General features: G+C 46.8%; 1 long non-coding RNA gene across 1 annotated transcript; it reads right to left on the bottom strand.

Annotated features, from left to right (window-relative positions):
- Nucleotides 1–558: 558 nt before the first annotated feature.
- On the bottom strand, nucleotides 559–24270 carry LOC138079143 (uncharacterized). The gene is made up of 3 exons (XR_011144832.1): nucleotides 23163–24270; nucleotides 22168–22328; nucleotides 559–1091 (listed from the first exon to the last, which is right to left on the bottom strand). It is a non-coding gene; the product is annotated as an uncharacterized lncRNA (long non-coding RNA).
- Nucleotides 24271–25509: the final 1239 nt, after the last annotated feature.

Here is a 25509-nt window from a genome sequence, read left to right as displayed (position 1 = left end):
ATCATTTCATAAAGTATGCAAATATTAAATTACTACCTAGTCCTTTTGAACTGTGGTGTTAGAGAAGACTCTTGAGACTCCCTTGGACTGCAAGGAGATCAAACGAGTCAACCTTAAAGAAAATCAACCCTGAATATTCATTGGAAGGACTGATGTTGAAGCTCCAATAATTTGGCCACGTGACGCAAAGAGCTGAATCATTAGAAAAGACCCCAATGGCTGGGAAAGATTGAAGGCAGGAGGAGAAGGGGACAGCAAAGGATGAGACAGTTGGATGGTATCACCGCCTCCATGGACATGAGTTTGAGCAAACTCCAGGAGATGGTGAAGGACAGTGAAGCCTGGCATGCTGCAGTCCACAGGGTCGCAAAGAGGTAGACACAACTGAGTGACTGAACAACAAAAACAACATCGTACACCTGAAAATAACATATTATGGTGTTAACATACCAATCATATTTTAATTTAAATTTTTGAAATACACACCATGCCTGCCCATGTGAATGATCACTGTAGAGGGCATTTTTACGTCCAGCTTTATTTTGACTGTGCTGGGTTTTCACTGCTGGGTGGGCTTTTCTCTAGTTACTGTGCTTGGGCTTCTCTTTACAGTGCCTTCTCTTGTTGCAGAGCGCAGACTTTCCGGTGCCCAGGCTTCAGCAGTTGCAGCTTGTGGGCTCAGCAGTTGCGGCTCCTGGGCTCTGGGGCACAGTCTCAGTTAACTGTGGGGCACGGGCTTAGTTTTTCTGCAGCCAGTGGGATCCTCCCAGACCAGGGATCGAAGCTGTGTCCCCTGCACTGACAGGCGGACTCTTCACCACTGAACCAGCCAGGAAGCGTCTTCACGCTCCGGTTTTTATTTTAGTCCACTGTGTCAGGAAACCTGCAGGTTTGGTTTGGCTCTGGAACCTTGTATTCCATTCACTTATTTATAAAAGACCCAATTTATACCCTGTTCCATGGTGCCGCTGAAGCCACTAAGTATAACATGTAATAGAAAGAAAAAACAGAACAGGAGTAAAAGGCTGAGTTTCATCCCATTTGTGAGATCTCAGGCAACTCGTAGAATCTTTTATCTGGACGCTGGGTTTCTGAAACATAAAATGGGGAGAATTTTCACTGCAATCCTCTCTCAGGCTGTTGTGGAGAACAAACAGAATAATGTGTATGAAAGCACTTTTTAACTTTCAAGAAAATTTTATTGACGAATAATTTACACACAATTAAATTTATAGAGCTTACGTTTTTCCAAATGTACATACCTGTTTTTTGTATGTACAAAGTGAGTTTTTCCAAATGTACACAGAGCATAATGCACGTGTGTGCATGCTAAGTCATTCAGTCGTGTCCGACTCTTTGCAACCCCGTGGACTGTAGCCTGACAGGCTCCTCTGTCCATGGGATTCTCCAGGCAAGAGTACTGGAGTGGGCTGCCATTTCCTTCTCCAGGGGATCTTCCTGCCCCAGGGATTGAACTCCCATCTCCTGCAATTCCTACACTGGCAGGCAGATTCTTTATCACTCTTATAGAATAGCTTGAGGCCTAACTCAGTCCTCGTGGACCTGGTGCAGCTGGGGGTAGATGTCCCATACATACTCAGATTCACCACTGCTGGGATGGACAGGAGGGGAAGCAGGCTTCCAGTGGAGAAGAGGGACCCTTGGACTGACTTAGGCAGCACCGGCATTCCCAAGAGCGATGTGTTTAATTTGACCAGCAAGGCTGGGAGTCAGCACTTTGCAGGACAGACATGATTGTCTAAAGAGCAAATCAGGGAGGACACTTTGCAATTAGAGAAGCTGCGATTGAGGCAGGAAAGTCAGGGTTCTGGGGAGAGAGGAGGAACTGCTGACTGCGGGGATCGGTCACCACGTCACAAGTGCAGGCAACAGATCGGGCCAGACGGGTCCCTGACTGCCTCTCCATCACATGGGAACAACCCTTCCCACTCTTCACCCTCAGACCCACTCCCTTCTGGCAGGAAGAGAGGGCTTCACAGCTCATCATGGCTGTGCCCCAGATCCTACAAACCTCAGTCTTAGACTCTCCAGAAATATCAAGAGCTCGGGTGTTGGGCAGCGGGGAGTGGGGGGTGGGTTGCCAAATGCTATTTGCACAGAAAAAGTTTATCATCATTTCTCAAAGTAATAAAGAGCCTCCCTGAAGAGTGATCTTTCAATGATTGACTTTTGACTTCATTTCTTCTAGAATGCATTTCTCAGCTTTATCAACTCCATATTGGGCATTTGCTCAGTTGAAGAGCCCTCAGCATTTTGCACATTTTTTGCACAACAGGCTTTATAACATCCTGTCTTGCTTACCCAATACCTTGGCAGCAAGCAGAATGCATCTCATAGCCTTGCTCCAAGAGATGTTTTCACCTAAACCTTCGGTTTTTAGGTGCAAATGCCTCTCTGAGTCAATCTATCTCCCTTTTACATGATGGTGTTTTGGGCTTCCTTCCATCCTTGGGATGAAAAAATGTACTTTCCATCTGTACCAGTTATTAATTTCACATCTTTCAGCTCCACCCACCTCCCCCAGCCTTCTCCCGCTTTGTAATACTGGAGCTGGACTCTGCAGGCTAGCTTTCCTGTTGCCAGCTGGCTGGCCCTGAGGTTGGACAATAGGAGTGTGGGCGGGGCGATGCATGGTTGGGAGAGAAAGAAGGGCCTTTTTCTCCCCCTTCCCTTTGTCTGTTTTTCAGAGCAGCAGCAAGCAGGCACCCCAGTGGCGTTGCAGGGGGGCGGCAGGCTGCCCTCGGCCACCAGCTCTGGGCACCTTCGTCCTCACCAGCATCACCATCGCCGTGCTGCAGGCAGCATGCTTCCTGACACAGGGACCTCCCCTCCGGGGTCTGAGGCCAGCGGGCATGCAGGCTCTTTACTCTGAGCTCCTAAGCTTCTTCCTTGTCCACTTTTCCCTTCATCCTCTACCCCTTAGAGTTCTCCTGGAGCCCTCTCCAAAGTGCCAGTATCTTCTACATTGAACAAGTCTTCCTATTACATTTCCCTCTTCAAACTTTCTGAGTTTTTTTTACAAATGCTAAAACCACCACCAAATGGAAAATGTTACGTACTTGACGACCATGAGCACATACCCCCAGGCCTCCTGGAGGCTGAGGACTGATAATGTTCACTCCTGTGACACCACCCTGGTACCACCATCAGCCCATCAGAGAACTGCACAAGCGGGTCGTGTACCCTGGATCCCCACCTCCCTCACCTGGCCTTTAAAGATGCTTTCTTGAGAACTCCTTTAGGGAGCCCAAGTGTTCTGAGCACTAGCTTTCCTGGACTCATTGCTTGGCACCTGCAATAAACGCTCCTGTCCTTCTTTACAATCTGGTGTCGGTAGATTGAATTTACTGCACTCAGGGGAAGGGACCGAGTTTGGTTTCAGTAATGAGTTAAGTTCTGGAGATTGCAGTCTTGGGAAAGTAGAGGGAACACAACAAGCCAGAAGCCTCAAGCAGTAAGAGAAGTAAGGCATTTTATAGTTTAAGGGAACATGAGTATAAACATTATATTTTCAAAGTACATGGACATCTCAGTTCAGTTGAGTCACTCAGTCGTGTCCAACTCTTTGCGACCCCATGGACTGCAGCACACCAGGCTTCCCTGTCCATCACCAACTCCCAGAGTTTACTCAGACTCAGGTCCATTGAGTTGGTGATGCCATCCAACCATCTCATTCTCTGTTGTCCCCTTCTCCTCCCGCCTTCAATCTTTCCCAACATCAAGGTCTTTTCAAATGAGTCAGTTCTTTGCATCAGGTGGCCAAAGTATTGGAGATTCAGCTTCAGCATCAGTCCTTCCAATGAATATTCAGGACTGATTTCCTTCAGGATGGACTGGTTAGATCTCCTTGCAGTCCAAGGGAGTCTCAAGAGTCTTCTCCAACACCACAGTTCAAAAACATCAATTCTTCGGTGCCCAGCTTTCTTTCACACCCGTACATGACTACTGAAAAAACCATAGCCTTGGCTAGATGGACCTTTGTTCACAAAGTAATGCCTCTGCTTTTTAATATGCTGTCTTTGTTGGTCATAACTTTTCTTCCAAGGAGTAAGCGTCTTTTAATTTCACAGCTGCAATCACCATCTACACAGTGATTTTGGAGCCCCAAAAAATAAAGTCTGTCACTGTTTCCACTGTTTCCCCATCTATCTGCCATGAAGTGATGGGACCAGATGCCATGATCTTAGTTTTCTGAATGCTGAGTGTTAAGCCAGCTTTTTCACTGTCCTCACTTTTATCAGGAGGCTCTATGATCACTTATTACATTCATGAGTCTATACACGCACATGCGTACATGCACACAGACACATATATTGAAGACAGGCTGACAGTGAGTGGCTCTGCCACATCCGTAATGCTTAGAAGATCCCATACAATCCCCTCTGAGGAATCTCATCTCATTCACCATGATCTCTAAATATTGTGAATTGATACAGGACATCATTCTTAACCAGAGGCTCGAGGTCACAGGAAAGAATGAAGAGTGGGTGCTGACAGCGCCAAGGCTCCAGGAGGTAAAGATTCAATAGAGAACAAGAACACCCCTTGAGAAGTTCCGCTGAGGCCCCCCGGAAGGGTGTGAGCGAATCCTGGCTCAGGGATGCTAACCCCAGGGCGCCCTCTGGTGGAGCTTAGCGGCTACTGCCAGCGTGGACCTGGGTAAGGTCAGAGTCAGGACTATCCTTTCTCTTGTTTGAGATCTCATAGGACCCTTCCCTCCCATGCCTCCACCTCCTCACAAAAGCACAGGACTCCACCCCTGCCTTCTCGAGCCAGGAGAGTCAGGATTGTTAGGAGAATCCCAACGAAAGCCTCCCTGGCCAGTCATTCCAATCAGTCTCTTTTTTTTCCCCCGAGAGCTATGTCCCTCCCTTTCTGATCCAGAGGTAAGGATACCTGTGGGGATTCAGCCAGGTGAGCAGTCGAAGACTGCTGCTGATCATTCAGAGACTTGTGCTGAGCCAAGGAGGCGCTGGGCACTGGGTTTGACCTCTGGTACTCACAGCCCAGGCTATGTCCTAACTCTCAGCTGTCCCACCCATGCAGCCATCACAGCTGGGAGACCCGTGTTGCTTTACTGATGGGGCAGCCGAAGCACAGAGGGGCCACACGGCCTGCAAGTGCTCCTGGCAGGATGTGAACCCAGAATGCCTGGCTCCAGAGTCTATACCGCTAAATACCATACTGTGCCAGATACAAACATATAGTGTACGCCTCACTCACAGAGAACTGAGCAATCTGGTGGGTGTATTCCTGAATTTCACTACTCTTTCAAAGTGGGGACCCAGCAATCCCACAGCAGAACATAAACCCTGAAAAGATCAAAATTCAAAATGACATATGTACCTCAATGTTCACTGCAGCACTGTTTATAGTAGCCAAGATGTGGAAGAAACCTAGATGTCCATTGATAGCAGATGAATGGATAAAGAAGTTGTGGTACGTACATACAATGGAATATGACTCAGCCATTAAAAGGAACAAAGATGGATCATTTGTAGAGATGTGGATGGACTGAAAGTCGGTCACATAGAGTTCAGTAAATCAGGAGAAATAGACAATTGCTTTCAGCTGATTTATTCGATCCAAGAAAACTGTGTGTAAACTAAATTATACTTTCTTGGTGAATATGGCAAGGAAGGGATCTATAGGTTTCTAAAAAAGGAGTCTCGAAGACCAACATCATCTTTGGTCAAAAAGTAAGAAACTCGCTGGGAGAACCCAATGCACAAGGCCCCGCGGTAGTGCACACCACACGTTTCAGCGTTGCTGTTTCTGCCGTAGCAGCCACACCCATCACAACCTTGGTCCTCTGTGACAGGCGTCTGATCACCAGTTCTTGCAGTGGATTAGTGACCGGAGACAAGAACAAATCAGCTGAAGGAGAGAAACATAAACCATCACGTCGGGCTGTCGGCAGAAATCCTGCTGCCCGTGGTTCAGAGGCCAGAATGCAAGAGATGGAAATGGGCTCTGCAGGTGGACGCAGCGCAGAGACCCACGCGGGCCAGCCGGGAACACACACACACACACACATCAGGGCTCCAAGCACCCCTTGGTCACCCGGCCACCCTCATCCTGCCAGACAGCCTGCTCTTTTCAGCCAGAGCAGGAGCGGGCATAGGGCCAGCTGGGCTTGGGCAGCCAGATGCCAGGACTGGTCTCGGATACAGGTGGGGACTTAGCTCCTCATACGATTCAATTCATGTCTCTCTCACCCTGGTGAACAGGATCCGCTATCCCATCGTAGGAGACAAATCAAAGAGATTAATGTCTCTGGGCTTTTCCTCCTTGACAGATACAGGTATAGACGCAGACACATGTATAGATACAGGTATATGCACACACACACACACCTACACAGCACGAAAGGCAAAATGACAGGACACCGAAAGAGGCACTCCCCAGGGCGGGAGGGGCCCAGTATGCTACTGGAGGTCAGTGGAGAAACAACTCCAGAAAGAATGAAGGGAAGGAGCCAAAGCAGAAACAATGCCCAGCTGTGGATGTGACTGGTGATGGAAGCAAGGTCCGATGCTGTAAAGAGCAATATTGCACAGGAACCTGGAATGTCAGGTCCATGAATCAAGGCAAATTGGAAGTGGTCAAACAGGAGATAGCGAGGGTGAACATCGACATTCTAGGAATCAGCGAACTAAAATGGACTGGAATGGGTGAATTTAACTCAGATGACCATTATATCTACTACTGTGGGCAGGAATCCCTCAGAAGAAATGGAGTAGCCATCATGGTCAACAAAAGAGTCCGAAATGCAGTACTTGGATGCAATCTCAAAAACGACAGAATGATCTCTGTTCGTCTCCAAGGCAAACCATTCAATATCACAGTAATCCAAGTCTATGCCCCAACCAGTAACGCTGAAGAGGCTGAAGCTGAACGGTTCTATGAAGACCTACAAGACTTTTTAGAACTAACACCCCAAAAAGATGTCCTTTTCATTATAGGGGACTGGAATGCAAAAGTAGGAAGTCAAGAAACACCTGGAGTAACAGGCAAAGTTGGCCTTGGAATACGGAATGAAGCAGGGCAAAGGCTAATAGAGTTTAGCCAAGAGAACGCACTGGTCATAGCAAACACCCTCTTCCAACAACACAAGAGAAGACTCTACACATGGACATCGCCAGATGGTCAACACTGAAATCAGATTGATTATATTCTTTGCAGCAAAAGATGGAGAAGCTCTATACAGTCAGCAAAAGCAAGACCAGGAGCTGACTGTGGCTCAGATCATGAACTCCTTATTGCCAAATTCAGACTTAAATTGAAGAAAGTAGGGAAAACCACTAGACCATTCAGGTATGACCTAAATCAAATCCCTTATGACCATACAGTGGAACTGAGAAATAGATTTAAGGGACTAGATCTGATAGATAGAGTGCCTGATGAACTATGAATGGAGGTTCATGACATTGTACAGCAGACAGGGATCAAGATCATCCCCGTGGAAAAGAAATGCAAAAAAGCAAAATGGCTGTCTGGGGAGGCCTTAATAATAGCTGTGAAAAGAAGAGCAGTGAAAAGCAAAGGAGAAAAGGAAAGATATAAGCATCTGAATGCAGAGTTCCAAAGAAGAGATAAGAAAGCTTTCCTCAGTGATCAATGCAAAGAAATAGAGGAAAACAACGGAATGGGAAAGACTAGAGATCTCTTCAAGAAAATCAGAGATACCAAGGGAACATTTCATACAAAGATGGGCTCAATAAAGGACAGAAATGGTATGGACCTAACAGAAGATATTAAGAAGAGGTGGCAAGAATACACAGAAGAACTGTACAAAAAAGATCTTCATGACCCAGATAATCACGATGGTGTGATCACTCACCTAGAGCCAGACGTCCTGGAATGTGAAGTCAAGTGGGCCTTAGAAAGCATCACTACGAACAAAGCTAGCGGAGGTGATGGAATTCCAGTTGAGCTATTTCAAATCCTGAAAGATGATGCTGTCAAAGTGCTGCACTCAATATGTCAGCAAATTTGGAAAACTCAGCAGTGGCCACAGGACTGGAAAAGGTCCGTTTTCATTCCAATCCCAAAGAAAGGCAATGCCAAAAAATGCTCAAACTACCACACAATTGCACTCATTTCACATGCTAGTAAAGTAATGCTCAAAATTCTCCAAGCCAGGCTTCAGCAATATGTGAACCATGAAATTCCTGATGTTCAAGCTGGGTTTAGAAAAGGCAGAGGAACCAGAGATCAAATTGCCAACATCTGCTGGATCATCAAAAAAGCAAGAGAGTTCCAGAAAAACATCTACTTCTACTTTATTGAACATGCCAAAGCCTTTGACTGGTGGATCACAATAAACTGTGGAAAACTCTGAAAGAGATGGGAATACCAGACCACCTGACCTGCCTCTTGAGAAACCTATATGCAGGTCAGGAAGCAACAGAACTGGACATGGAACAACAGACTGGTTCCAAATAGGAAAAGGAGTGTGTCAAGGCTGTATATCGTCACCCTGCTTATTTAACTTCTATGCAGAGGACATCATGAGAAACGCTGGACTGGAAGAAACAGGCTGGAATCAAGATTGCCGGGAGAAATATCAAGAACCTCAGATATGCAGATGACACCACCCTTATGGCAGAAAGTGAAGAGGAACTAAAAAGCCTCTTGATGAAAGTGAAAGAGGAGAGTGAAAAAGTTGGCTTAAAGCTCAACATTCAGAAAATGAAGATCATGGCATCTGGTCCCATCACTTCATGGGAAATAGATGGGGACACAGTGAAAACAGTGTCAGACTTTATTTTGGGGGGCTCCAAAATCACTGCAGATGGTGACTGCAGCCATGAAATTAAAAGATGCTTACTCCTTGGAAGGAAAGTTATGACCAACCTAGATAGCATATTGAGAAGCAGAGACATTACTTTGCCAACAAAGGTCCATCTAGTCAAGGCTATGGTTTTTCCTGTGGTCATGTATGGATGTGAGTTGGACTGTGAAGAAAGCTGAGCGCTGAAGAATTGATGCTTTCGAACTGTGGTGTTGGAGAAGACTCTTGAGAGTCCCTTGGACTGCAAGGAGATCCAACCAGTCCATCTTAAAGGAGATCAGTCCTGGGTGTTCTTTGGAGGGAATGATGCTAAAGCTGAAACTCCAGTACTTTGGCCACCTCATGTGAAGAGTTGACTCATTGGAAAAGACTCTGATGCTGGGAGGGATTGGGGGCAGGAGGAGAAGAGGATGAGATGGCTGGATGGCATCACCGACTCGATGGACGTGAGTTTGAGTGAACTCCGGGAGGTGGTGATGGACAGGGAGGCCTGGCGTGCTGCGATTCATGGGGTCGCAAAGAGTCGGACGCGATTGTGTGTGTGCACGCACACACACACACAGACAATTATGTAGGAGTGAACCCAAAACAAAAGTTCATCTAAAACCTCGGTTTAGGGGGCAAGGGAAGTTGCTCTCCACCCAGATAATCATCACCCTCTGCATCCACAGGTTCCCCATTCATCGATTCAACCAATTGTAGATTTAAAATATTTGCAAAAGATAGTCCAGAAACCTCAAAAAAGTGAAACCTGAATTTTCCACATGCTGACAATTATTTAAATAGAGTTTACATTCTATTTACAGCTACTTACATCTCATTATTTCAGGTGTTATAAGTGATCTAAAGATGATTTAAAGTATACAGAAGGATATGTGTATACATGGTAGAGTAGAAAGACCCTGGGCTCACTTCCTTTTACAACTATCTGCAGAACAACCACAGATGAGAAAGACCAGAAGGGTTCAGTAAAATCTGATCATTACCAGATGAGTGAAGTCCCTTGGACTGCAAGGAGATCAAACCAGTAAGTCCTCAAGAAAATTAACCCTGAATATTATTGGAGGGACAGATGCTGAAACTGAAGCTCCAATATTTTGGCCATGTGATGCAAAGAACCAATTCATTGGAAAAGACCCTGATGCTGGGAAAGATTGAGGGAAGGAGAAGGGGGCAACAGAGGATGAGATAGTTGGATGGCATCACCGACTCAATGGACATGAGTTTGAGCAAACTCTGAGAGATAGTGGAGGGCAGAGGAGACTGGTGTGCTGCAGTTCATGGGGTCACAAAAGAGTCAGACACAACTGAGTGACTGAACAACGATGGCTCAATGCAGTGAGAAATTTAACCCTGAAGACCTAAATTATGAGATCACAGGTTTCAAATAAGAGGAAAAGCTTTTGGGGGATGGAGAACTAGAATTACTCTGTTGCAGATTTCAAAAGATGTAACCTAGAGCGTTAAATAAAAAAGAAAAAAAGAAAGGGGACTTCCCTGGTGGTTCAGGGGTTAAGACTCTGAGCTTCCAGCGCAGGGGGCTCAGGTTTGATCTCTGGTCCCTGGTCAGGGAACTAGGATCCCACATGCTGCATGGCCAATAAAGAAAAGAAAGATAGAAAAAAGAGAAGCTAGCCACCCCCTCCTGGACTTAGACGTGGCCTTCTCCCCAAGGAGGACCATGAGAGTGGAAGAGCTGGGTGAAATCAGAAATGGCCTGGGTGAGACAGGTGGTCCTCCTCTGTCCCCTTGGATGCTGGCATCCTTCAAAATGCGTCCTCCTAGGATGGCACCCTCCTAGGCCTCAGATCACTTCCTACGCTTACCTTAGGTGAGCTCATTCACTCCCAGGGCTCAACCTCTAAACCAAACATGACCTTCAAGTCTCTATCTCTGGTCCTGCTCTTCCCCTTAAGCTCCACCACCACCCAGGGAAGAGTCTTTTAAAAGGCAATGTATCAAGATCAGACTTAATTATCTCCCTGTCTTCATTAGTCAGGACTCTCGGTTGCTAGTGTCAGAAACCCAGTAAGAACTACCTCCAGTATAAAGGGTAATTTATGGGTTCATGTTAACCAAACTGTAAGACAGGAGGGGATGAAATTAACTCCAGGGATGCCTGGAACCAGAGGCTGAAAGGCCACCAGAACTAACTTCCTTCTGAGCCTCACATCTGCATCTCTGCTAAGGTTAAACTTTTTTTCTACTGAAAGCCAGTTTTTTTTCCCAAATATTAGAGACATAACCAGCAGCATCGCTAAATTTGCAACTTGACAGATTCACCATCAGAAAAAAAAAAAAAACAGCTCTTTCCCCTAGTGACAATTCAAAATTCAGAATTACCAGGGAAGGTCTCCGATTGGGGTCACATGCCCGTATGTTGGTCAAACACTCCGGACAGGGTGGAGACAATAAGATACTATGATTGAATCTGGTATCCACCCTTAGATCAATCATTGTAGCTAAGGAGATGGCTTTTAATTAAATATTTTATTATTTTTAAATTTACATTTAAAAGGCAGTTCTTGGGAAGGCTGACATATTGAAGTTGGGGCAGGGGAGAACAGGTGCATCCAGGTGTGTCTCCTGTTCCAGGAGATGGGAGCTGCACCAGGTAAATAAAACTCTGACGTCCGCTGCATTCTCCAGGGATGCTCTGTGCACTGTACTCTTTTTCTTAGGCCGCATGTGTGACTTGTGGGGTCTTGAACCTTGGCATTGAGAGTGTAGAGCCCTGATCACTGGACCTCCAGGGAATTCCCTGTGCCCGTATTCTTGATCTCCACCAGCAACATCTCGATTTATCTAGTCTCGCTGATCATGCCTCAGCTTCCTAAGAACTTTGGTCAGTTTCCCAAACAAAATCCAATCTCCTTCACTTGGAACACGAAGCCCCTCCCACCCTGGCCCGAACCCTCTCTCCAGCCATACCCCTGTGATTCAGCTGTTCCCCTCTCTGCTTCCTGAATAACCACACGTGGCTGCCACGCCTGCACACTGTTCCTCAGACACAGACTGCCTCCGTCCCTTCCAGCCCCATACATTAGCCCAAGCTCATGCCTGCCTGGATCGCACTGTCGTTTCTCACTTTGTCAGCTGTGTATCTTTCTTCATTGGAAAAAACCCTAATGCTGGGAAAGACTGAAAGCAGGAGGAGAAGGAGGAGACAGAGAATGAGATGGTTGGATGGCATCACTGACTCAATGGAAATGAATCTGAACAATCTTCAGGAAATACTGAAGGACAGAGAAGCCTGGCGTGCTGCAGTCCATGGGGTTGCAAAGAGCCAGACATGACTGAGCAACTGAACAACAACAAGATGAAGGTAGGAAGTGGTCTTACCCTCAAGTTAAATCTACCTGCTCTCCAGGCACGTCTGATACCTTTGTATGTCCCAGGACGTGTGAGTTCCTCTCTCTGATCAGCACTTATCACACGGAGCTATCATTCACTTGTTGAGCTGCGTGTCTCTTCACTTGACCAAGAGCCCTCAGAAGGTCAGGACCACACGTTGTTCATCTTTCAAGTTGGTCCTACCTAGCACCAGCCTGGTAGGTGAATGGCTATCCCCTGGCATACAGTGGATGGCCAATTCATGTTTAATTTTTTCTTTTTATTGAAATATAGTTGATTTACAGTGTTTTGTTAATTATTACTGTACACAAAGTGATTCAACTATACGTATATAGCAGTCTTTTTTCATATATTCTTTCCCATTACGGTTTATCATAGGACATGGAATAGAATTCTCTGTGCTGGACAGTTGGACCTTGTTGTGATGTTTAATGACTAAAGCAAGAATGAACAGCTTCTAATTTTGAGCATTTATTTGATACTTGAAATAACTGAAGCCTCATATTACCAAAACTTCTTAGTTCCTTTTAGGATATCATTAGTTCTCTTTAGGATATGAGAGTGAATTAAAGGCTAATGAATGGGTGAATTTGGTTTCATTACTTCCATCCCAAATACTTTATTCAGATTTGCCAAAGTGAAAGTCACTCAGTTGTGTCTTTGTGACCCCATGGACTATACAGTCCATGGAATTCTCCAGGCCAGAATACTGGAGTGGGTAGCCTTTCCCTTCTCCAGGGGATCTTCTCAACCCAGGGATGGAACCCAGGTCTCCCACACTGCAGGCAGATTCTTTACCAGCTGAGCCACCAGGGAAGTCCAAAATGCTACTGCAATAACCACCTCCCCAAATTGCTGTGTATTTCTGAAGCTTCTTCACTGACATATTAGTCCAATAGTACATAGATTTTTATCTTCTCTGAGCTCCGAAGTGCACACTGGGCCACTGGCAGGTAAATGAACCATAAACCTGTGGCACTGGCTACACACTAAATAATGCAAATGCCTGGTTTTCCGTCCTGAGTTTTTCCCCTAGATTAGCAGATTCCAAGTAGCTGTGATGTGTAAACTGTTATCACGGTGAAGGGCATTTGTTTTTGAGTGATCTAACTTTTCATGTGCATGAGAGTTGATTCGAAGTGAACATGGCTCCATCTCATTTCTCTGCGATTTGCTTTTTCATGTAGAAGACCAAGGCATGACGTCAGCCTCTTGGGACGCCACCGTATTCTCTCTGCTCTAGGTGGGGATTGACCACCCCAGGTTGTGCCAACTACCTTATCCTGCATGAGCTCAGTCATTAGGGGCAATTCCTCAACATCTAGATCCCTTATGAGGTTCTTCCCAGCCCGTGGGGGGCAGACAACCTGTGTGACAGCAGAGCACACTCCTGGTGCTATCACTCCTTTTACTACAATGGACCAGACTCTCAAAGGCCATCCGGCAAGAAGGTCCACATTCTCTCAAACAGCTCCGGCTACACTGAAAACACCCTTACTCTCTGCTACTTCGTCCTTTATTTCAATATATGCTGGTTCTTATCTGGTGTTCTGTCTACTTGCCTTTTTATGATCCACATCTGATGCTAAGCCAGAGAGCTGTGAACATAAATTGCTTTGCAGAGGTGACCTTGCTTTTATTTTCAACAGCTTTGAGAGTGGGAGCTGTGTTTCACAGAAGACAGGAGCCGGAATGGGCCTTAGACCACCTCCTCGTTCTACAGACACGGAGCTGAGCCCCAAGGGGAGGAAGTGACCTGCCAAGGTCGGGGAAGAGCCAAAATGAGACCTGGGTTAATGCAGGTGACTCTGAAACCAAAAAGGAGACATGCCAGTATTGAAGGCAACGAGCTAGGTTCTGTCAGAAGAAAAGAGAAGAAAATTGTTCAGATGGTACAGAATCTGCCTACAATGCAGGAGACCCAAGTTCAATCCCCTGGGCTGGGAAGATCCCCTGGAGAAGGGAATGGCAACTCACCCCAGTATTCTTGCCTGGAGAATCCCAAGAAGAGAGGAGCCTGGCGGGCTACAGTCCATGGGGTCGCCGAGAGTCAGACATGACTGAGTGACTGACTCTTGCACTTACACTGAGGACCCGACCGCAGGCCACAGTCACGTGCGAAGAGCCAAAGCATCAGCTGCCATCGCTGTTATTGCTGACGATGGAAGTGTACAAAGGCTTCTAGCAGAGAGTTTTCGGGCTGGAAAGAATGTCTGAAATCCTGCTACCCTGGCGCACCAGGAGTTCTGTCCCCAGCACACCGGGGCTGTCTGGAAGTCGGGAGGTGGCATCTAGATCACAGATGGATTCTTCCGCGTGCTGCTTGGCCTATCTGTGCCTCGGTTCTCCTCTCCTGCATCTTGCCCTCTCAAGCTCTTTGAGAGGTGAAGGTCTGTGTTGGGCTCTGACTCTGGCTCCATAGGGTCACTTCTCCCAGACGTTCTGAGCCTTCACCTTGGCCTGAAGGGATGGACGCCCACATCCGGGAAGAACTCAGCCAGCCATAAAACCGGGCCCCATCATGGAGCTGCCAACATACATCAGACACTGTGCTGAGTGCCTTCAAATGCCCAGTCTCTGATGATAACTTATAACTGTGTTAAAAGACAAAGAGGACTTCCTTGGTGGTCCTGGTAGTTAGGGATCCGCCTGCCAGGGCGGGGGACATGGGTTTGACCCCTGGTCCTGGACAATTCCACATGCAGAGGGGGCAACTAAGCCCAGGCACGCTGAAGCCGGTGCGCCCTAGAGCCCGTGCTCCTCAGTAAGAGAGGCCACGGCAATGAGAAGCCCACGCACCACAACCAGAGAGGAGCCCCTACTCGAGGCTACTAGAGAAAGCCCATGCGGCAATGAAGACTCAGCACAGCCAAAAATAAATAAAAACAAATAAATACCCCAATACGAAAAAAGATGAAGCAGCAGCAGCTCAGAGGAGCTGGGTGGCTCCTTCCAGGCACACGGCTAGAAAGGGGCTGAGCTGGGTCTATCACACAGGGTGGTCTGACTCTGAAACCTGTATTTTCCATGATGGCACACTGTCTTACGAACAGAAAATTCTAAACCTATGACACATATATTTTTAAAATGTTGATCTTATAACACATAGTTTTTGTTGTTTTTTTTTTTAATGGAGGGTATCAGTGCCAAGATCAGGCAATCACAGCCACGTTACAACAAAGATGCAGGAAAAGCTGGATCACTGGCCGGGTGACCACAAAGCCTGTGTCTGGGGTCTCTGCCAGCTCTGACCCTGACATGTGACCTCGGGAGTCAGCTTCCTGTCCTCACAGTGACAGCTTATTACCTAACCCTCCACCCCACCTCCATTTCACAGGAAGTGTGAAAGTTGACCTTTTAAAACTCCGCAGGGCACCAAGTGCAATTCCTCGGACTTTGAGAGAGGGATTTCAGAAGTGTGTGTTGTGGGACTTCCCTGGGGGTCCAGGGGCTAAGACTCTGCATTCCCAATGCAGGTGGCCTGGGTTTGATCCCAGGTTGGGGAACTAGGTCTCACATGCCACAACTAAAGCCCAGCGCTGCCAAATAAGTAAATCAATAATATTCAAAATTTAAAAAGAAATATGTGTTGATATGTCAAAGATTCCCATTTTAGCTAAGTTTATGGCCCAACTTTTGGACATGTTTGGTAAAGGACATGGCATATGCAGAACGTTGTACGGTGCTGACTTTGCAATGAATTAAGGCACGAAAACAAGACCATCCCCAAGAAAAAGAAATGCAAAAAAGCAAAATGGCTGTCTGAGGACGCCTTACAAATAGCTGTGAAAAGATGGGAGGCGAAAAGCAAAGGAAAAAAGAAAAGATATATCCATTTGAATGCAGAGTTCCAAAGAATAGCAAGGACAGATAAGAAAGCCTTCCTCAGCGATCAATGCAAAGAAATAGAGGAAAACAATAGAATGGGAAAGACTAGAGATCTCTTCAAGAAAATCAGAGATACCAAGGGAACATTTCATGCAAAGATGGGCTCAATAAAGGACAGAAATGGTATGGACCTAACAGAAGCAGAAGATATTAAGAAGAGGTGGCAAGAACACACAGAAGAACTGTACAAAAAAGATCTTCATGACCAAGATAATCACGATGGTGTGATCACTCACCTAGAGCCAGATGTCCTGGAATGTGAAGTCAAGTGGGCCTTAGAAAGCATCACTACCAACAAAGCTAGTGGAGGTGATGGAATTCCAGTGGAGTTATTTCAAATCCTGAAAGATGATGCTGTCAAAGTGCTGCACTCAATATGCCAGCAAATTTGGAAAACTCAGCAGTGGCCACAGGACTGGAAAAGGTCCGTTTTCATTCCAATCCCAAAGAAAGGCAATGCCAAAGAATGTTCAAACTACCACACAATTGCACTCATCTCACACGCTAGTAAAGTGATGCTTAAAATTCTCCAAGCCAGGCTTCAACAATACGTGAACTGTGAACTTCCAGATGTTCAAGCTGGGTTTAGAAAAGGCAGAGGAACCAGAGATCAAATTGCCAACATCTGCTGGATCATCAAAAAAGCAAGAGAGTTCCGGAAAAACATCTACTTCTACTTTATTGACTATGCCTAAGCCTTTGACTGGGTGGATCACAATAAACGGTGGAAAATTGTTAAAAAGATGGGCATACCAGACCACCTGACCTGCCTCCTGAGAAATCTGTATGCAGGTCAGGAAGCAACAGTTAAGAATTGGACATGGAACAACAGACTGGTTCCAAATAGGAAAAGGAGTACCTCAAGGCTGTATACTGTCACCCTGCTTATTTAACTTCTATGCAGAGTACATCATGAGAAACGCTGGACTAGAAGAAACACAAGCTGGAATCAAGATTGCCGGGAGAAATATCAATAACCTCAGATATGCAGATGACACCACCCTTATGGCAGAAAGTGAAGAGGAACTAAAGAGCCTCTTGATGAAAGTGAAAGAGGAGAGTGAAAAAGTTGGCTTAAAGCTCAACATTCAGAAAACGAAGATCATGGGATCCGGTCCCATCACTTCATGGGAAATAGATGGGGAAACAGTGAAAACAGTGGCTGACTTTATTTTTCTGGGCTCCAAAATCACTGCAGATGGTGATTGCAGCTATGAAATTAAAAGACGCTTACTCCTTGGAAGGAAAGTTATGACCAACCTAGACAGCATATTGAAAAGCAGAGACATTATTTTGCCAACAAAGGTTTGTCTAGTCAAGGCTATGGTTTTTCCAGTGGTCATGTATGGATGTGAGAGTTGGACTATAAAGAAAGCTGAGCGCCAAAGAATTGATGCTTTTGAACTGCGGTGCTGGAGAAGACTCTTGAGAGTCCTTTGGACTGCAAGGAGATCCAACCAGTCCATTCTAAAGGAGATCAGTCGTGAATACTCATTGGAAAGACTGATGTTGAAGCAGAACCTCCAATACTTTGGCCACCTGATGGGAAGAACTGATTCATTGGAAAAGACCCTGATGCTGGGAAAGATTGAAGGCCAGAGGAGAAGGGGATGACAGAGGATGAGATGGTTGGATGGCATCACCGACTCGATGGACATGAGTTTGAGCGAGCTCCGGGAGTTGGTGATGGACTGGGAGGCCTGGCGTGCTGCAGTTCATGGGGTCGCAAAGAGTCAGACATGACTGTGTGACTGAACTGAACTGAAAGCAAGAAAGAAGTTACAGTATTAGAGATGGTGATTTTATTTAATTTGATGACTGGAGAGAGAAGCTTTGAAGAGTAACTATTTTGGTCTTTATGGACTCAAAAAGTACTCCGAAATTATTTGCTAGGTGACATAAAATTTCATATGAGAAAAGAAAGATTCAGTGATGGTATGGGAAAAGGTTATCTGGGCAAATATTTTAGAGAGGTCAAATGTGCTGTGCTGTGCTGTGCTTAGCAGCTTCAGTCATGTCCGACTCTTGGCGACCCCATGGACTGTAGCCCTCCAGGGTCCTCTGTCCATGGGATTCTCCAGGCAAGAATACTGAAGTGGGTTGCCATGCCTCCTCCAGGGGATCCTCCCTACCCAGGGATCAAACTTGGGTCTCCTGCATTACAGGCAGGCAGACTGAGCCACTGTTGGACATGATGCCAATTAAAAAAAAAAAAAAGAATAGGACAAAGAAATTTTTCCCCAGCCCTTCCAAGAGCAGGCTTCAGACATAATACCTCACCACACTATTTGGTGGGATCTAAAACAGAAGAGAAGATGTCTATGTTTTAAAGAATCTGATATAGGGAGTTCTTGCACTGTGCTTCAAACAAAAAGCAATTGCTTTAAAAATAAAAAAAAAACCTGTTAAGAGGTTACTGTTCGAAAAGGGTTCACTTTTCCCAGCAATTATTACAAAAGAGATGAATGCAGGCCCGCATGGACTTGAGCAGAGGAGACCAGAAACCTTCTGGGGGATCCTTTCCCCCTGTTCTCCACAGTTTACCGCTGGTAGCTCAGCACCTGACTTTGCTGTGTGCGGTCTGGGTGAGATGCTGCCCTCTAGTGTCCACTGCTTACAATAGCATCTCACAGCCCAGATGCTGGTCTAATTAGAAAGCGCCTGTAATAGGATGGACATGAGTTTGAGCAAGCTCCAGCAGTCGGTGAAGTCCGTGGGGTCGCAAAGAGTCGGACACGACTGAGCAGCTGAACTGAATTGTAAGGTGGTCTCTGACCTCCAGCCAAACACAATCACCCTACAGAGCAAAGCCATTCAGAAAGGAGAACCAACATTAAGGAGCTTGTTGAATTAAAATCCTCTTCTGAGAAAACTATGAGAAGAGAGCGTACAGCGCTGAGATGTGAGGGTGTCGAGTTCCCTTAACCCTCCTGATTGTGGACCGGACGTGGATACAGCACGGAACACGCACAGAACGCCTGGTCCCTGGGCCTATCCTGGGCAGACACAGTCCGAGGGGTGCAAGGAATGGGGAGGTGGCGGGTTCATCCTTCACACTGAGTTCCTAACCCTGCCTTGTGGAAGCAGGTGTTTGGGAGTTCCAGGCAGGATGGAAAACTTCTTGGTGGCAAGCTGATGAGCAAACTAGACTGACACAGATGGTCTTTCAGTGCTGACTTGTGACTTGGAGCTCCTTGAAGGCAGGCAGGGTTTTCACCACTTTATCTTGCCCGGCACATTGTCCATATAGATACTCAGCTATTGCTTTGTTGCATGAATGAATACATTCACTTACAGTTTCTCTTGAGGAAGAAAAAATTAGTTCAAATAAATAACTAATGGGTCAAGAGAGAAAAAGACAGCAGCCTCTGACATTTAGAAAGTGGCCACAAACTTGCAGTGGGGTCACAGAGCTGGGACACGACTGAGCGACTGAACTGACTGATAAACTTGCAGAATACCAACCTCAGGAGAAGGTACAAGGAGACTCTGGCTAGATGAGACAGAGCAAGGCCACTTCATAACTGTGTCTAAGCACAGACGACAATAAGGTCAGTGAGCCACCCACGGAATACCAAACACCCACCCCACATCAGAAGGAGCGTCTGCTGCTCCGTGACCAAGTCCAGCTCATCCTCCGGCTCGTCTTCCTGTACCACAGATAAGACTCATCGAAATGCCCAGTTGCAGACTTGCCGGTTTCTTGGCAGCCTCCAATCTTGGGTAGAGTCCCATGTCCCTAGAGGCTCCCCCCAAATCTTCAATAAGCTCTTCCTAAGCCCCACTTGCTGGGACTCCGCATGGCTCCAAGTCTCGACTCTCGCTGGCTACAACCCTGACTGTTTAGCTCCAGGGCTGCTTCTGGGGCTGTCTGGCTAAGCAAGTGCTAAGAAGAAAGAATGCCCAGAACTCCAAGTTCTGTGTGGAACCTGTCGGGCTCCCAAGAGCTCTGGCTCTTGAATGTTAACACCCAATAACCCTTCCTGAGGCATTCTCCTAAACACTCCACAGTCAGCTCATCACAGGAGGCAGGCACTGTTGTTTAGTCGCTCCATCATGTCCAACTCTGCAATCCCCCTAGACTACAGCCTGCCAGGCTCCTCTGTTCATGGGAGTCTTTAGGCAAGAATACTGGAGTGGGTAGCCATTCCCTCCTCCAGGGGATCTTCCCAACCCAGGGATCAAACCCGGGTCTCCTGCACTGGCAAGGTGTTCTTTACTGCTGAGCCACCGGGGAAGCCTAGGCACGGTTATCATTCCCATTCACAGACACAGAGGCGCAGCATGGAGAGGTTAAGTAACCTCTGCCTCTGCAAGGTCAAACAGCGGGCAGGAGACGGAACCAGGGTTCAGCCTGGTTATCTGACCCCAGAGCGCAAGCTGCAGATAGACGGGGCTCTGAAGGACTCTGAAAGTAGGAGGAGGAATGTGCGTGTGTTTTCTGGGCTGGCAGTGGGAGCGGGGGAGGAAGGCATGAGCAAAGGCCCAGGAACAGCAAGAGCAACTCTGCATAATCAGCATCTGGATTCTAAGTGGAATAAAAATCTCTGCAACGTCCGCTGATGTCCCAGTCACCACAACCCCCGTCCCTTCCCCACCCCAATCCCCAGCACTGACCCAGCCCCCTGGAGGCCAGACCTCAGGGCCAGGTGCAGGCATTGGGGTGACAGATTCTGGTTCTTGAAGTGGCTCGGATCCTGCCATCTTCACTCGAATAATAAAGAATGTTCCATTGGCCTACATCCACACCTGTTCCTCATCTCCTGGAACCTGGAGGCATAGAAGGGTGTGGCCAGGCCCAGAGTCCCCCTAACTAGCACCTGCCCTTCTTTCTGATCTGTGTGTCCAGACGTCACTTCTCAGGGAAGCCTCCTCTGATCCCTTGGGATTGGTTACATCCTTGGTCACAGGCTGCCAAGCAGCCTTAACTTCCCCTTTACTAAAGCCTGTGGCAGTGCAGAATGTCCTCCTGCTGGACCATGAGTCCCACGAGGCTGGGGCTACACTGGACTGGGTTGCTGCCTGGCTCACCCCTGGAACTCAGAGATGTGAACTTGAGGGGGACAGACTGAGTAGCGGGAGATTCGGGGAGAACTAGGTCAATCCCTTTCCTTTCCCGTCCCAAGCCCTTGGCCCTCAGCCAAGTCAGGTGTTCCTAGAGAAATCCAGCCACAGGTTGTTCTTCTACCAAGAGCCTGGTCAGTCCCCAATAAACTCCACCTTCTGAGAAGTGACAGTTCCCCTCTGGTGAGTTATCCAAGGTCACCCGGAGCCAGCAAGGTCAGAAATAAGACAGATTAGTGCTCCCAAGGTGGTCCTTTTCTTAAATAAATAAAGAGGAGGAACTGGGCTGGACATTGATTCTCTAAGAATTCTCTAAGAATGTTCATCAAATGCAGACTGAGAATGTCTACTGATTCTGTATGCAACCTGCGGAGATACTTGTGTCATGAGCCCTTCAGGACAAGGTATTTCTTAAAAAGGAACAGGAAAACACAAGAAGCACCATCTGGGTTCATGGTTAACACTGCAGAGATGAGCTGAATTCAACTCTGGATTGCGACTCTCCTGAGCCGGCTTAAACAGTGGGGTGGGAGCCGGGATCAGCTTGCTGTGCAGCCTCTCGGCGGAGGGCAAAGCACAGCGGAAAAAGCTGCAGAGAACACAAGTGTCATTGGCATATCCTATATGTTCCTTTCTCACGAGGAGCCATTAAAAATAAATAAGACCAAAAAAAAAAAAAAAAAAAAGACCAGTGCTAATTTCATAGATCCACAGCCACACAGGGAGAAGGTTCAAATAAAAGCCAAACTCTTAGCCTGCAGGGCTGAGGAACGAAAGCCAGGCAATTAGAGCTGAGAAAACGCTTTACATAATCTTGCAGCAGGAGGCCAAGCTGAGTCACATTCAGGAAGGAGCCCTCACTCAGGTGTTAGGAAGAAGCAAGATGGATGGAACACAGGACGGCAGGGGTTGGGGAAAGGCGGGACACACCAAACCAACTCCCCAGCCAGGTCCCAGCCTAGAGTCTGGGAATGACACTCCCTGAGGAATAGTGGGGGTTGGTGATGAGCTGTGAACTTCTTTCCAAGACGTTTGGGACTCACCTCTCCCATGGACATCATTCTCGATGACCAGGCAGCCCACGAGAGCCGTGCACCTTGTATTTCTTTGAAATGTTTCTCTTTTCCATCAGCAGTGCCCAAGCATCATGATCCAGTGATCCGCAGGAAGTGAAGCAGGATGGCTTCTTTCACCAAACCTTTCCCTGTATTCAGGGCAAAGGGGTAAAATGAAGCAAAGTCACGTTGCTGAAGCTTCTGATCAAAAATAATTTTTGACAAGGCTTCTGTTTTTCCTTTTCCTTGCTATCTTTTCATTACCGCCCCTTTTTCACTTTACGAGTACAGGGATGTATACTTTCATCTAGAAATGGACTATTTTGTGCAAAATACAATGTTTATTGAAAAATAAATAAAACATTCTTCCCCCAGGGGCCAGAGGGCAGTCTGGGATGGAAGGGTGACCAGAAACACTCACTATAAGATGGTTTTTAGCACTGTTCTTGGCAATCTGTGTGTGTGTGTGTGTGTGTACACGTACACATGTAGTCAATCAGTTGTGTCCAACTCTTTGCAACTCCATGGACTGTAGCCCACCAGGCTCCTCTGTCCATGGGATTCTCCAGGCAAGAATACTGGAGTGGGTTGCCATGCCCTCCTCCAGGGGCTCTTCCAAACCCAAGGATCAAACCTAGATCTCTTGTGTCTCCTGCTGTTCCACTGGGGCAACCTGGGAGGTGACATCAAATACCTGGATGGCTTAGACACATTTCTGTAAAGATATCACCTTTCTACATCATCCACCAAAGCTCAGCAGAATTTTCATCATAATGAGTCCCAATAAATGTACTATTTAGACAAACGGGGACCTAGCTTCAGCAAACGGAAAACCTGACTTGTTTCCATGGGTAGGTAGTCTTAGTCATTCTGTTTTGCCTTTCTACCACTCTACAATTAAGGGATCTTTTAACACCTCCCTTTTTGACCAACATAAGCCGAAAGATTAAGTGAAGTGTCTAACTCGCTTCAAAAAGACATACCTGGGAGAGGCTGGAGGCCGGTGGACTCAGGAAGCTCACTCTTTGGGTGAGGGCAGACAGCCTCCTGGATTCTCCTCTGGGCCAGGAGCCAGCGAGAGCGAAGTTGCCAGGCCCTGGTTTGTTTCAGAATTTTCAATTGCATGGAGTAAATGTTTTCCACCACAGGTTATATGTTTAGCTGTTGCTTGTGATGATTCAAACTGAGAACAACAGATTTCCCACACCTCCAAGTGGGTTACGTAAGAGTTACAGGAAACAAACACCTCAAGAGTCCATTAACTCTGAGCTGAGAACTGAGGTTTAAATAATGCAAGGTGGAAATGAGACACAGACATCGCAGGAAGAAATATATAACATATGCAGCCCTCCATGACCCGCTACAGGGAGCGTTGATTACTCCATGTAGAAAGAGTGTATTTGTGAGTCCAGAGCGGCTCCCAGGTCTTGACCATCCTCACAGGAACAGTTTAGAAATGAAAGCAACACTGATACAAAACCTTCTTCTTCGTTACCACAAGATCTAGGAGATTGTTTCTTATCAACACATATTTTTTTTTACCCTGAGGCTGATATTACCAAAGTGATAAAAGAAAAGTTACTATCAGCTGCAGTTTATTCAGGGCAGAATTTTAAAAATCATTTATTCATGAATCTGGAATGGATTCCCTCTCCTCCAACCCCTACACGCATGATGACAAGAGGAAAAGATGGCAAACAATGGTGTCCAGTCTTATTACACAGTGAGGATACGATTCTCAGGTCAGTCTACTGATCACAACAAAGAGGACACCACCATCAATGAACTCAACACGACCACGTTTAAGAAGTTCATCAAAATCGGGTCTTTCTTATGAAAGAGGATTTGGAGTACAACCTCAGACAAGAATCACAGCACAGCTCTCTCTTACAATGTCTATTTCACCACACTCTGCCTACAGAGAGGAGCTAGCTAGTCAAGTTCAGAGTTCACTGGAGGGGTTGCCTGCAAGTTCCTCAGGCTCTTAGTCTCCTGGAGGTCAGATCAGCTAATGTCCAGATGTGTGTGTGTGTGTGTGTGTGTGTGTGTGAGATCAGCTAATGTCCAGGTGGAGGTCAGATCAGCTAATGTCCAGATGTATGTGTGTGTGTGTGTGTGTGTGTGTGTGAGATCAGCTAATGTCCAGGTGGAGGTCAGATCAGCTAATGTCCAGATGTGTGTGTGTGTGTGTGTGTGTGTGTGTGTGTGAGATCAGCTAATGTCCAGGTGGAGGTCAGATCAGCTAATGTCCAGATGTGTGTGTGTGTGTGTGTGTGTGTGTGTGTGTGTGTGTGTGAGATCAGCTAATGTCCAGGTGGAGGTCAGATCAGCTGATGTCCAGATGTGTGTGTGTGTGTGTGTGTGTGTGTGTGTGTGAGATCAGCTAATGTCCAGATGTGTGGGTGTGGGTGTGGGTGTGTGGGTGTGGGTGTGTGTGTGTGTGTGAGATCAGCTAATGTCCAGATGTGTGTGTGTGTGTGTGTGTGAGATCAGCTAATGTCCAGGTGTGTGTGTGTGTGCGTGCGCGCACACGTACTCAGTCACTCAGTCCTGACTCTTTGTGACCCCATGGACTGCAGCCCACCAGGCTCCTTTGTCCATGGGATTTTCCAGGCAAGAATACTGGAGTGGGTTGCCATTTCCTTCTCCAGGGGATCTTTCCAACCCAGGGATCAAAACCATGTCTCTTGAGTTTCCTGCCAATGAAAGTGAAAGTCACTCAGTCGTGTCCAACTCTTTGCAACCCCACAAACTATACAGTTCATGGACTTCTCCAGGCCAGAATACTGGAGTGGGTAGCCTTTCCCTTCTCCAGGGGATCTTCCCAACCCAGGAATCAAACCCAGGTCTCCTGCATTGCAGGCGCATTCTTTACCAACTGAGATAAAATCTACCACAGTTATTCCATTCAAGCATTGGGGAGGCCATTGAATTAAACTGGAAAAAAATAGCTGTGTTGAATTGGGGACTGTCTGAACATCAGTTTGTATGTAAGTAACAAATAAGTAGAAGAAAAAGATTTTCAGCATCTGCCTTCCTGATGTCTCTGAGGTCGTTTTTGTGAGCAGGTCCGTAGCAGCGGTGAGCCACCTCCCACAAGGCAGCAGCCTGGTGACTTTCTCTCCTGTATTTCCATGGTGACTTCCACGTTTATAAAATGCGTCCTTTCTAAAAACACTAACAGCACTTCATCAAAACCAGCTGTTCCTCTGCACATCAGTCAGGAACTCTCGGCCGTCACTTGGCATCAGTGTCCTGGACACAGCTTCCTGTGTACCAGGTGTCAGTGCGTGACCTACTCTCGGCGCAGTCACACGCCCTCAGGGCTGC

The sequence above is a fragment of the Capricornis sumatraensis genome, chromosome 4 (genome assembly GCF_032405125.1).
Source record: "Capricornis sumatraensis isolate serow.1 chromosome 4, serow.2, whole genome shotgun sequence".
NCBI classification, from domain to species: Eukaryota; Metazoa; Chordata; class Mammalia; order Artiodactyla; family Bovidae; genus Capricornis; species Capricornis sumatraensis.
The sequence above is the reverse complement of the archived record's forward strand: the minus strand, read 5'-3'. Positions and strand labels throughout refer to the sequence as shown.